This window comes from Marmota marmota, unplaced genomic scaffold, assembly GCF_001458135.2.
Source record: "Marmota marmota marmota unplaced genomic scaffold, marMar, whole genome shotgun sequence".
NCBI lineage: Eukaryota > Metazoa > Chordata > Mammalia > Rodentia > Sciuridae > Marmota > Marmota marmota.
In genome coordinates, this window is record NW_026000016.1 from 14,846,104 (window position 1) to 14,859,311 (window position 13,208).

At 37.2% G+C, this 13,208-nt stretch overlaps 1 long non-coding RNA gene and 1 pseudogene across 1 annotated transcript in view; one reads left to right on the plus strand and one right to left on the minus strand.

Moving 5' to 3' along the window:
- LOC125618461 overlaps positions 1-11,431 on the minus strand; it is a 31,633-nt gene extending 20,202 nt beyond the window's left edge. The window contains exon 1 of the long non-coding RNA XR_007349728.1: positions 11,421-11,431. This is a non-coding gene — a long non-coding RNA (uncharacterized LOC125618461). The remainder of the gene's footprint in view (positions 1-11,420) is intronic.
- On the plus strand, positions 3,950-6,319 carry LOC107140353 (annotated as a pseudogene).
- Positions 11,432-13,208: the final 1,777 nt, after the last annotated feature.

Here is a 13,208-nt window from a genome sequence, read left to right on the forward strand (position 1 = left end):
CACGCATGGAACAACTTGGAGTTTCACATGTTCTGGACTGTGTTTGTGACCAGCCCTTGTTTATAATCCTGTCACAGGCTCCATGAAGTTTGAATTCATGGGTGAGGGCTCCTATGAGGGGGAGCGTCTGTCCACCAACTTGGGATCATGTAACGAGTTCTCCTCTAATCCGCCATCTTCTTTCTCTATAATTTTTTAGGGGCATTCTAAGTGTTGCACTGTTGTATAGTTTAATAAATTCAAACATTTCCAGAAAAGAACCAAAAATTTTCTTTGTCATTAATGATCTCTTTATAGCTTTTATGGTTGAATCGTTTTTCTTGTTAGGATGAGTAAAGAGATTAATAATACATGGTTCCAAAGAAATGAGTGATTAATTGTGTTGTGACATATAGTTTTGCACCATCCACAAGCAAATCCTCTATCTCTATAGTTTAAAAAATTGTAATGTCACAGCTTAGAACTTTAATCAGGCTGTGTATAAATTCTAAATTAAATTCTAACATACATAATTTGATGAAAATCTACTATAGGAAAGAGATGCATTTCATGGAGCTGGATCTTACTTTCAGCTGCTAATATTTTTAGGTAGAAAACACTGTCAAATAGCTCAAGGGAAAAGTGTCTAAAATTTTAGTGGGGGAGAAAGATTTTTACTTAAGAAGAAGTTTTGATGATACCCAGGAGTGGTATTCAAAGTATTTTATAACTGCCTTGGCATACGTGGCAGCAAATCAGAATGGATCCAAGCCACAGTGCTCAAGGTTGCGGTGGTCTGTGTGATTGGCGGGGGGGGGGGGGGGTCCTGCAGGACCCCTGGGGTGATTCAGTGATGTTTACCAAGAGGAATATTTTTTCCACTGTAACAATCATTTTAATCATGAGAGCATTTTTCTGGTTATATTTGATCCATAGATGCTTCTGGAACTCATAGGGATCATCTTTCAGACTCCCTGGGTGCCCATAGTATCTCTCCTTGAGTCTTCTGATGTCTCCTTCAAACTCCTTATGGTACTATGATGGTGAATCCTTTTGTCAAGCTAATTGACATGTCTCAGTTCTATATCTCTACTGTGTATAATAAGTTATACAGAGTAGATTCTCTGGAATGAGGATTCCCATTTCCTAGGGTAATGTGTCAGAAAGGAAACACTAGTCTTTTTATTTGGTGGTAGTGGAAGGTACCAGGGATTTAACTCAATGTTGCTAGACCACTGAGCCACATCCTTAGCCCTAGTTTGTATTTTATTTAGAGACAGGGTCTCACTGAGTTGATCAGCACCTTGCTTTTTGCTGAAGCTGGCTTTGAACTCATGATCCTCCTATCTCAGCCTCCTGAGCCACTGGGATTTCAGGCATTCGCAAGCACACCCAGTTCACCAGTTTCTAATTATAGGATGCTACTGATTTTCTACAACACAATGCTTGCATGTTTCAAAGAAAAATTTTTGAGTACTAGAATTTTGGTAGAAAATGATATTACAAGTTTAGGGAAAGTGCACATATTGCTGTTCCTGAACTCTGTAAGTGTTCAGGAAACACGTGGGGTACTGCAACTGTCATCATCATCTCTGGTGATCTGGGGAATGGTGACGTGAATGGTGCAAAATTTTCTCACATTTAAATAAGTGGTAAGACCAGGTGCCCATGTCTCAGAATGGAAAGTCTCAAAAGTAATTACCCCAGACTTCACTTTTTTAGCTGGGTGTGGTTTGGTATCTTATTACTATTTGATATGCTATCATAGTTTCTGTACCATTTGAAAATCCTATAACCCTTCAAAGAAAAATGATTTTTAAGAATCCTCACTTTTTATTCTTTCTACTAAGAAATGGAAAAAGGAGAATGGGAAGGAATTGAACAGCATTTGATGTCTTTTTTGTTTGTCCCTTTATGATGGGAATAACTCTGTTATAGTGAATATTATTATTATTATTATTATTATTATTATTATTACAAAAGTGTTATTGACTTGCATGATCAGATGAGGAAAAGGCTCAGGAAGTTCACTTGAAAGCAGGTACCTTGATACAGATGCTATAGATGCAAACGAGCTACTCTCATTTAGTGACTTTTACATCCAAACAGAAACAGCTCTGGCAAGTAAAGAGGAAACTGCAGCCTGGCTTTTGTATGTTTTATTTGATGACTAACTGCTTCTATTTTGTTTATAACTGAAGGCAATTGATTTGAGTCCCAAATGTGTTGCTTTTTAGTTGTGTGCCTTGACCAGTAATCTCTCTGAAACTTAGTATGATTTGTGTTGCTATAATTGAATGTCACCCTGAGTAAATTATAGGGAAAAGGCAATTTATTTAGATCATGGATCTGGAAGTTCAAGAGCATGGTGCTGGCATCTGGTGAGGCCTCTGGGACATGAGGTGGCAGAGAATAGCACATGGTGTTACAGTTTAATGGATCTGAAATGTCCCTTGAAGGGCCCTTTTTTTTTGAGACAGGGTCTCACTAAATTGCTGAGGCTGGCCTTGAACCTATAATATTCCTGCCTTAGCCTCCTAAGTGGCTACTAGGATTACAGGTGTGTGACACTATGCCCAGCTGATAATTTGATTCTGATATATGTATGTACATTGTGAAATATTCACCACAAACTAATAAACATATTTGTGACCTCACATAATTACATTTGTTTAAAAATTTCTAAACATTCATACCCTATGGAACTAGACAAGTGTTTTAGTTTACATTGATAAAACTCTGGCCATAGAAATAGAATAGGTCTAATCATACATGGTGGCATAATGCCGTTGAACTTTAGAGATATTTAGGAAACCAAAGACTACTAGTGAATGCTTTCCTTGAAACATTAGATTTGGCTCATCAACAATTCAAGCATAACTAGGAACAAAAATATATTAGATGTCTTTTATTTACATCAAGCAATGAACTCTATCTTAACAACAACATAATTCACCTTCAGGAGCTAAAGCCATCTCAAAGAGTCACATCTTATCCTTCTTTTTGGTATATATTTATACTGACCCAGTTACTTAGAAGTTTTTATATCCTATAAGAAGTCAAAAGAGCATTGAAAGAAATGATTTTGCAAACTTAAATAAGTGGTAGTCTAGAAAAACTGACATGAAAACCAACTCAAGTTTCAAGTTCCTTTTTTTTTTTTTTTTACAAATATTACATATGCTGTACTTTTAAAAAAGCAGCTTGTCATAACTGATTTGTGCTCATGGTAGCAACTCTTCTAAAAAATACCTTTGAAATATCCTAACATGAGAGTTTTTCTATAGAAATAAGTCAGATTACTTCTATAGTAAGTGTCAACAGGCTGTGGATGTAGCTCAGTGGTAGAGAGCTTGCTTAGCATGGAGAAGGCCTTGGAGTTTAACTCCCAACACTGCATGAAAAGGAAAGGGAGAGAAGGGAGAAAGAAGGAAGAAAGGGAAAAAAAGGGAGTAAGCAGGAGGGGAGGAAAAGGAATGAATCATTATAATAAAAGGGCAAGTGGTACAAATATATAAATATATGCTGTACTAACTCTTTAAATTATTTTACAAAGCTTTAGAATTTTAGTTACATCAAACTGGTTGACATTATGACTGAATGGAATAGCACATAATAAGCTCCACCTTGGCCTGGCTGAAACTAAACCAAGGGTGGGTGGCATGGAGAGGAGTCCTCTCTGGCTCAATTGGGACACACTGGAACCTGCATTGCTTTAGGATGCACAGCATAGTGAAGGGGCCAAACTTCCCTGACAGGCACTTGAGTGTGCTAGGCCTCTGGGAGCCTATGACTGTGGCTTCCCCTGCCCATGCAAACAGCTCCAGCCCCACTCCTCTGCAGCTGCTTCACAATGGTATGCTCCATTACCTGGTACAGGTTTGAGTTCCTGACCAAAAACCTGAATGTCCACAGCCTGTTTGGGCATGGCTGGGCAGGCTGTGGCAGTAGGCAAAGCAGCCTTAGCATGATGGAGGTGCCAATGGTTGCCCCTCAGCTGTATTGGGGGCTGGTCCTGAAAGAAGTACACAGGGCTTTGGTATCATTGTCTGCAGATATGAAACCAGGCCCTCATCCTTATGGATATCCTTGGGAGTTGGTGATATATGCAGCTATTGGATTTTTTCCTGTTCTCTTATTTCTGTGGACATGTTGTTAATGTGTTAGAAGCAGGTGTTATGTGAGAAGAGAGAAAATGCTTGCTCTAAAACCTGGTGGACTAATTGAAGAAAAATGTCAACTACTTGAAAAAGTTAGCCTTGTTCAAAAAGAGTATGAAGGCTTAGAGTCATCTTTAAAGGATGCCATTTTGGAGAAGTCCATAGAAGCAGAAAATTTGGAGGCAATATATGAAAAGCTGAATAGGTCTGAATCTAATTTGGGGATTAAATACTCTTTCTAGAAAAAGAGCTAAAAGAAGAGAAAACTAAACATTCTCAACAGGATGAATTGATGTCACATATACCAAGAAGGATTAAGTCCCTAGAAGATGAATCAAAACCCCTCAAGTTACTAATAGCCAAAGTTGAAATAATCTTGAGAATATTTCAAATAAATGCAGAAGGATTTAAGTTAGCAATAAAAGAGGTTTTGAAAGAAAATTCTCAAATTCATATAGTCAGAAACAACTTTTACAAGAAGCTAAAGTATGGAAAGAAAAAGTGAATGACCTTAATAAACAGAAAATAACATTGGAAGACTCTACAGTATATGCAGAACAAGTTCTAAGAGAGAAAGAAAATCACATCAAATCTCTGACTGAACACTTGGTGCAGATGAAAGATTGGGCTTCTGTACTTGGAGAAGATCTAATAGATGATGGTAACTTGGAATTAAAAATGAAGGGTGAATCAGAAATTGGTGCTCACTTAGATGATCAGCCAAAAGGAGCTTTGAAGGAACAGGTTTACGGTGCTAATTAAATGCCCTTTTAAAACCTTAGAAGGAGAAAGAAATAAAATGTTTACTTTATTATCTGAAGTAGATGAAATAAAGGAGACCTTATAGAATATATTACAAAATCTTAAGATACAGCAAGCATCTTTGCAGACAAAAATACACAATTTAAAAGAGAGAATCAGAATCTTCAGCAGAAATTTAATGTTATGATTGAACTATATAAAAAATGTAATGAAACTCCAAAAAAAAAATTAATAGGAGAGGAAAATTACCAGTTAGAGTGAGAGGAGAAACTTTCCAAAGTAGATGAAAACATCAGTCATACAACTGAACAGCTGGAGAACTATAGAAAGCAAGTCAAAGATCTTAAAGAAGATTTGGAGAGAACCATTCATTCTTATCAGGGGCAGATTATGTACTGTGAGAAAAAAGCACATGATAATGAGCTCGCAGCTCAGAGTGCTAAAAGATACCTCAAGATTTAAGGAAACAAAATGCTCAAAACAGATAAAAATTAACTGAAAATTAGGTTAAATTTAAACTTTTAGGAAAAAAGATGCTTATACACTTGATGATTCAAGTATAGCCTTTGCCAGACAGCATTCCCCAAATGGTCTGTCATTACTGGGTCAACCTCCATCTTAAATGAGAGGTCCTCTTTTAGAAAAGAAGGGTCCACTCATATTCTTATCTTTGGTGCCAGTGGGAGGAGAAAGAGGCTCAAGAGGCCAAGAGAATCCTCTGGGACCTCCGATTATCAATGAAAGGAGAAAATCAGGATATGTTGGGTTAACTGGTCCTCAGAGAGTGTCTTATAATACTGGGCCCCTGTCACCTCCATGGGAAAATGCCTGTAGGCTGATTATCCCTCCACTAAACCAACCATATTCTGATCCATATCTTCCTCTACAAAGGCAGGATGTATATTATTCAATTATGGTAGACTTTCTGGACCCGTGGAACACAGAAGTTTTAATATGCCTTCTTTGGATAAAGTGGATGGGCCTCTATCTTCAGAAATGGAATCTAGTAAAATTGATACCAAAGTTAATCTTTGTAATTCCAATGTGCCTGATTCATCTCTCCCTGCTGAAAACCAAGCAACTGGCTCTGGTTTTGTTTTTTCATCTTCCCCTCCAGTCAGAGGTGCATTGTTTCCAGTAGACCCAAGGAATCAGTTCATGAGAAGAGGACCTTGTTTCCCTCTACTTCCTCCAGGAAACATGTATGGAGCATCTGGAGATTATTTTCCATCGGGCCCACCACCCCTTCCATTCCCAATGGGAAATGTCAATTCACTGAGGTGTTTCTCTCATTATCTTCCCCCAAGAGCTGCATTCCTCCCCCACCTCCACATTCTGAATGTAGAAGTGAGTTTCCTTCAGGGTTGATTCCACCTTCAAATGAGACTGCTACTGAACATCCAAAACAAGAAACCTGATTTTTCTGATCTCTCTTCAAAAGGAATTTGACTTATCTCTCACTTTTAGTTTAAGTATCTGCTTTTACTTAATTAAATGATTATACTTTTGCTCCAGTTGAAGCTTAATGGAATTATAATTCTTAGGATAGTATTTTGTAAATAAAGATGATTTGAAAATGAATTCTATGAGTAAATTATTTTCATTTTATTTGATTGTAGATAGTGTGACCTCATTTGATTAATTTACTATTACATAAGCAACAATGGGAGTTTTATATACAAAATCTTGCAGTCAGGGATATTTTTAAATCCAAACAAAGCATATGCCTTTATACAAAGAAATTTACTTATTATGATTGTAGCATGTGTGAAAGTAACTTTATGCTTAATGAAAGATTTTAATTGATTTAAAGCCTTGTTTGGCATTGATGATAATAAAAATCAGCTCATTTTCCCATAAATTAGAATAATGAGAGTATATTAAGTGTAAACAAGAAAACATTACTGTCATGTAAACAGGATATTTCAAACATAAGAAGTTTCCTGTTCTCAGGAAAACTTTTAGGAATTATAAGCCACCACTTAAGTTTACTTGATCCCCATTGTCTCTTATATCCTTTATTTGATGCCCATTTTCATAAAATTAAGTAGAATAATTTCAGAAAATTATTCTACTGTGGGTTAAGTCCCCTTTATATTTTTTTATATAAGTGTCATGTCATTAGGATACAATGTGCTGGTTCAAGCCAGGATTGTTTGGTAAGAGTATGAGTAATTCCGTGGGTTAAAATGATATTCCAATGAGTAGCAAATTGTGCAAAAGAACAGAGTATGTATGCAGGGATGTTATCTGTTTTTAAATAAGTAGGCTTGCCCATAGTGACAAAGCAGAGTAATAAATGAGAATTGTAAGAAGGTAAATTTTTAGATCATTGTGCAGTAACCCAAATAAACCCAGAATGACATCAGTGGAAATATGAAGAAAGAAATAAGAATGAAATGGAGGGAAATGTGTTAACACCTATTTGCCTAAATGCATTAGAATGTAGTCCTTGTAGGTTTACAGATTCCCAAATAGGGGCCCAGAAGGGTGTATAGTGAGAACAGTTATTGACAGTGGCCTGAGCTTTGGGGAAAGAAATGGAAAACATCTTCATTCATGAGCAGAAAATCCATGAGTTTTTTGATGAGAAAACCATGAGTTTTACAGCATCTGACAATAAAAGATTAGGGACCTCAAAGCTGTATATGTGTGGGCGTTATTCTCTGTCAGAGGTCCAGGAATCTTGGTGTGTTGTGCATATGAGCAAGGAAGATGGAGGACTTTTGATGCTGTGAAAGAGTCTGAAGGGTTAAAAAAAAAAGAGATAGTAAACTGGAATCCAAACAAGGGGATAACATAGGTACAGAAATATAAGGACCAAGTCTAGCTATATATTCAGAATCTGTGGTATGGTTTAAAGTAGTAGAAAATAATCTCAGTGCCATGATGATGGTGGTTAATTCAGTTTGCTGCGGAGAGATTTGAGGCAGGATCCTGTTGTTTCTTTAACAACTGAACAAAAAAGGAGAAAGTAGTTGGGCATCAGTTGTAATTTCTAATTTGATCATTTAAGAAACCATATTTATGGTGATTAATCACAATTATGTTAAATTTATTTATGTATTTTAATTAAAATAACAATATTAGAAAAATGTGATTAACAGTATTTATCATCTCAGTTGAAGAAAAATTTTAGAAGCAATGGATATTATGTTACATTTTAAATATTTTTTAGAAATAAAGAGTTTATTTTCTGGCAATTTAAAAAAAAATTTAAAGAGAGAGAGAGAGAGAGAATTTTTAATATTTATTTTTTTAATTTTCGGCAGACACAACATCTTTGTTTGTATGTGGTGATGAGGATCGAACCCGGGCCGCACGCATTCCAGGCAAGTGTGCTACCGCTTGAGCCACATCCCCAGACCCATTTAAAAAATTTTTTAAAAATTTGTATAAATGCAGAAGTTTCTTAGTCATTGGTGACACACAAATTAAAACACAATATGTCACTATTGCCCACCCAGATGAATCACTAAGATAACAAAAGACAGACTGTAATAAATGTAAGTGAGGATATGGATAGATTATAGTGTCCCCATGTTACTAGTGGATTGAATTCATACAGTTGTTTTGGAAAGCATTTGGTAATATATACTAAATTTCAAATATGTGTAACTGATGATCCAGAAATTTACTCTTAGGATATAAATTAAAAAAATACTTACATGCAATTTACCTAAACACATTTACCACAGCAATCATAGGAGGATACTTCTTCATAACCCAAATACCAACAGGTGGTAAAACTCTTCAGGATACCACATATTCATAGGAAAACACACACACACACACACACACACAATAGGAGGCTATCAAAAGGAGATGAAGATACTTGGGCTTAAGGCAGTAGGACATGTGATTCTTACAAACAACATTGAAGTTAAGAAGTTTCTTTCACTATATAATTCCATATACATAAAATATAAAATGGACATAAAGAAATGCATTCCTATATTGCTAATAGGGTCATTTTCAGAGGGTTATGATAGGAAGGGAAAATGGGATTAGAGGTTACAGGTTCTGCTCTAGTTCTTTTTTGTTGGTTTGTTTCAGTTATATATGAAAGTAGAATGCATTTATGCAGTTTGATATATCATACATAGATGGGATATAATTTCTCATTTTTCTGAGTGTACATGTTGCAGAATCATATTGGTCATGTAGTCATGTATATACATACAGTAAAAATGTCTGTTTCATTCTATATTTTCTATCTCCACATCCCCTCCCCTCCCCTCCCATCATTTTTCTCTACTTAATCTAAGGTAACACTATTCTTCCTTACTGCCCCCCACCTTATTGTGAATTAGTATCTGCATATTAATAAAAATTTGGTTTTTTAGTATTGGCTTCTTTTGCTTAGCATGTTATTCTCCAACTCCAACCACTTACTGGCAAATTCAATAATTTTACTCTTCTTTAAAGCTGAGTATATATTCCACATTTTCTTATCCATTCATCTATTGAGAGACACCCAGGTTGGATCCATAGTCTAACTATTGTGAATTGAGGTGCTACAAACTCTGATGTGGCTGCATCACTACAGTATGCTAATTTTAAGTCCTTTGGGTATAAACCAAGGAGTGGGAAAGCTGGGTCAAATGGTGGTTCCATTCCTAATTTTCTGAGAAATCTCCATGCTGCTTTCCATAGTGGTTGCACCAATTGCAGTCCCACCAGCAGTGTATGAGTGTACCTTTTTCACCACATTCCCACTAATATTTATTGGGGGAAGGATGAATGGACAACAAGTAGCAGATGCTTTCTAGGGGAACTAAAGAGCTTCATAAAGATTGAATAAACTATATTTTCATCTCTTTTTTTTTTTTTTTAATTTTTTTTATTGTGGGTTGTTCAAAACATTACAAATTTCTTGACATATCATATTCCACACTTTGATTCAAGTGGGTTATGAACTCCCCCCCTCACCCCATACACAGATAGCAGAATCACATCAGTTTCACATCCATTGATTTACAAATTGCCATCCTAGTGTCTGTTGTCATCTCTTTTCTATCTGCTTTACAAAATGAATCTCTCTCAAAAATCCTTCTGCTGAAAAACAAGGTGTGGAATGAAGCAAACACAGGATTATAAATTATTATTGCTCTGTGTGATAAAACATGGAATAATGCAAAGTGTTTTCTATATGTATATCCATGTGGTTATAATAGTATTTTTAATATGGGTAACACTCAAGATACCATAGTAATGGTAATAATTGGGGATGTTTGAGGGAGGAAGCTTGGAAATGCAGAATAACATATTGTGATGATTTTATCTGCAATAGAAGAATGGATTCCTGGATCAATAGTAAAATTTAAAATTGAATTTATTTTTATGTGGTGCTGAGGATCAAACCTAGGGCCTCACATATGCAAGGCAAGCAAGCATTCTACCACTGAGCTACAACCCCATCCCTAAAAATTAATTTTGAAAAAAAAAAGAAAGAAATATATTATAGATATCTCAGAAAAATGAAAAAACACAAAGTTTTAGCTCTTAACAAAGGCAACTTGTTTTTCTAACCATATTTGCCAAAATTCCAAAGTCTGCCATTGATTGCTGAGGATAAAATACCCTTTATGTTTAGAAGTCAGGTCATTTTCTGCTAAACACACCTTTCATGCCAGTACATGGATCACTGTGGTTTTCATTTCTTGTTCCTTTCAAATGGCCTTTCTCGCTTCTGCTTTCTGATTTATCCTCTTGCTTACAGATTCACAATTTCTTCAGTATGCATTAAGATGAAAATGCATTGATTATAAAAGCAATAATCTTCAGATAAAAGGGACTATTTATAGGACTATAAGGAAAAAATCTTATGCAAGAAATTAAACAGGTATCCTCAGTCCTCTAGCAGAAATGGAATCAGGACATTCCTCTGCTTGGATTCTGAGTAACAAAGACTTGAGCTTATTGCCACCAGCTCCTCCCCTCCTCCCATAGAGGCTGGGGACAGTGACCTGGCTGTTCTGGAGCCTCTTTCCCCTGGAAAACATGACCTATGAACCAAGCTACAGAAATATGTAAGTGCACCTCTACTGCTGGGAGAGGACAGGAACTGAGACTCTTGAGGAATCCAGGAGAAGTGGGGACTTGGATGGTTTCTCCAGCTTTCCAGTTCTCAAGAGCAAACCTCATCAACCTGCTCTACTGACCCCTTATTCCTGTAGTTCTTGAACTGAAGAATGGAAAAAACTCTCATGAACACCCAGTGTTTTCTAAATTAGTAGAGAAATAAAGTTTTCACTGCTGGTGCACAGAACTTTGTGTTCCAGTTGCAATACTAGTATGGGATGTGGTGACTCAGGTTCCCCTGCCTGTCTCTCTTTTAAAACTACAAAACAGAACACCTTCTGCCTAAGGCATTATTCATCCATTCCTGCCTCAACTATTTGCTCAGCACTTGGGACACAGGATTGAGAAAACCCATTTCCTGAATTTATGGAGCTTGTCCAGAGGTAGGGAGACCTTCTGCAAAGGCCAGAAAGTGCAAATCCTTGGCTTTGTGACTCCTGTATCTCTACCACAACCCCTCAGCCCTTCTGCTTCTGCTTCAAAGCAGCCCCAGCCCCTGCAGCCACAGACAAATGGGCCTGGATGTGCTCTAGCAAAACATAATGTGAATATTAATGTTAGTTAATAGCAGGCGGGGTGCCAGATTTGGCTGGAGGGCTGTACTTTGCTGATCTCTGATCTAGACAATAAACTTAATAAAAAGGAAACTTACAATATTATTAGAGGATTACAATGAAAAGGAAATGTGATTTGGAGAGTGGAGTGAATGAGCCATGCAACTTTAAGGGGCTGAGAAGGTGACAGCTGGGAAAGCCTTGGAGAGTGATAGCCAGCCCTGGGCTCTGAGGGCGGTAGCTGCAAGCAGAGGAGGAGTGTTGTCTTGGCTCTGTCCTGCTTATGTTCCTTAGGGCAAATCTTGCTTCTTCATCTACTGCAGGCCACCAGCCTGCCCATCAGACCCTCTATCTCATCTTTTCTTGGTCAGCTCTAAACTGACCTTGGATTTCTGGATGCTGCCTAGTTGACAGCTGTTCCAGTTTGTGATGGACATGGAGGGTGAAAGAGAATCAAAAAGTCTTCCTACAGTTTTCAGACTGATCCTCAGGTTTCTCACCCCATTTATTAAGAAGTGGGGCACATGTGGGTAAAGGCTAAAACCATGTTTTGAGTTCTGTTTTTGTTTTGTGACCCATGCATCTCTACCACAACCCCTCAGCCCTTCTGCTGCTGCTTCAAAGCAGCCACAGCACCTGCAGCCACAGACACATATCATTTACATGGCTTAAATAAAGTAAATATTCTAATATTCTTAAAAAAGTATTTTTCTTCATTTTTTATGTAACCATGCTTTTGTGGTGTGCTTAAAAAGTTAACCAGAATCACAGTGGATGTCTTTTTATGTGTTTCTTAAAATTCCTATCTACTGACAAAAGAAGACCAGACCATTTGATACACTTTCTTAAATAAAAAAAGGCCTTGAAGTAGGAAGCAGAGGCAGATTCCTTTTCTCCTTTTTCAGACTTTCAGTTGTCTTAGGAAGCATTGCAGAGGTCCATGCTGGGTGTCACTGGCAACTCTGTGTAAAGATTCTTGTGCTTAATTTTCTTAGTATACTGCTACAAATTTATTTCAAGTTTAAGTTGATTCAAGTGCAATGCTCCTAATTCTATTAAATTTGTGGCTGTCTCACATTGGCTAGAGGAATGGCATCACTTACGGTTCCTTCCAACTACATTATTTTTGGCTTATCCCAGACTAAGATCATTTTCTGTCTCTTTGATCAGAGCAACAACAATTAAAAAAAAAAAAAAAAGCACAGAGAGAGTGCGCCAGCTAGAGGGAACACATTTCCTCTATGCTGGAGGTATAAGGACTAGCCACTCTGCTCTGCTGAGTCATAACATCTGCTCTGCTCCAAACAAGACTCCTGCAGCTCCTAGCACAGTCCTTACCTGGCAGGGTTCAGGTATAGGAAGAACCCTGTTACTCTTTGAGACTATGCTTATCTTCAGTGCACAGAAACTGTGGTGCTTTAAAAATATTTCTCTTCACCTCAGACAAAAGAGCCCCAAGATGGCACTCAAGGACTTGATCTACAGAAGCCCTGTAGACTAGGCAAGAGCAGGGGATAAACTCAATGTGCTAAAGGGTAAAAAGGAAAAACTCACCAGCCAATAATACTTTATTCAGCAAAACTGAACTTCATAAATGAGGAGGAAGTGGGTGATGACTCTCCTAAAGAAAAGCCAAGTTCCCCACCACGAGGTCTGTCCCTGCAACTGC